The sequence below is a fragment of the Rhinolophus sinicus genome, chromosome 3 (assembly GCF_057876585.1).
Source record: "Rhinolophus sinicus isolate RSI-liver-muscle chromosome 3, RSI-T2T, whole genome shotgun sequence".
NCBI lineage: Eukaryota > Metazoa > Chordata > Mammalia > Chiroptera > Rhinolophidae > Rhinolophus > Rhinolophus sinicus.
The window spans coordinates 107,506,439-107,507,528 of record NC_142503.1 but is presented as its reverse complement, the minus strand read 5'-3'; the positions used below and the strand labels follow the sequence as shown (position 1 = coordinate 107,507,528).

At 41.2% G+C, this 1,090-nt stretch overlaps 1 pseudogene; it reads right to left on the bottom strand.

The window, feature by feature from the left end:
* Nucleotides 1-207: 207 nt before the first annotated feature.
* LOC109449568 (THO complex subunit 7 homolog pseudogene) lies at nt 208-812 on the bottom strand (annotated as a pseudogene).
* Nucleotides 813-1,090: the final 278 nt, after the last annotated feature.

Genomic DNA, 1,090 nt, shown 5'->3' with positions numbered 1-1,090 from the left:
TAAGCATAAAAAACTTATTTCAATAAAAACAAATCTATACTGAAGTCATTTTCCTTTGTGTGAAGAAATATGAATGAACTGCAGTGTACATTAATATTTAAAAGAAAGTAGTTCACTGTCAAAACTTTATATATCTCAAGAGCCCATCAAATTCTAAACAAACTAAGATCATGTTGCTACTTCAATAGTCTTGGGACTGATGAGCGATTAGCAGGTCTGTGGCTTAGGACCTGCTTTCATGTTTGTTTCCTGAGCTACTTCTTCTTTTGAGTGCTTTCCATCATTTTCCAGGGTCTGCTTAATTTCGTGTATGGTACTAAGAAAAATGTGAAACTGTCTCCGTCTCAATTCCAGCTTATCTTCAACACTTTCCTTGATATGTGAAAGATGCTCTAAATCTTTTCCCAGAGCCTATATAGTTCCTTTAACTGTCTGGATGATGCTGGATCACATTTGCTAAAGCATCATATTCTAGGTGATTTTTTTCACATTCGTTTTGCTTGAAGAATCTGCTTTTTGCACTCAGCAATTTTTTCACGTGCTCCAGCAACACTGCATTCTATTTCTTTGTAATGTTGTTCACAATTTTCTATTTCTCTGAGACTCATATCATATGCCAGCAATGTTTTGCCCATTTAAAATTCACATTGGGTCAGTGGGCTCAGCATGTGCTGGTACTGGCTGCATCCCTCTTCCTGGGATCCATCGTTTAATGAAACTTCACTAGCAGATTAATTCTACAATCATCTCCAGCACCATCTCCATCAATTAGGAGAAGCCTAATTGACTTCACTGTCAGTCATGGCACCCATGGTGGGTACAGGGGCTCCGTTTGGTGGTGGTCGAGATCAAATTCCCACAATGCAGCCAGGTAAACAGCCATGGAGGATGCGATGGCACCTATGGCTGCCTCCTCAGCCACAGGACCTGTGTTGGGGCATGGTGGGATGTGGGCTTGTGCTTGTGGGAGCCAGGCCTAGTGAAAGGCAGGGGCCCTGACTGTAGTCTGCTGTTCTGATGGAATGTTCTGGACATGTCTATTAAGTCCATCTGATCTAATGTGTCATTTAAGACCAGTGTTTCCTTATTC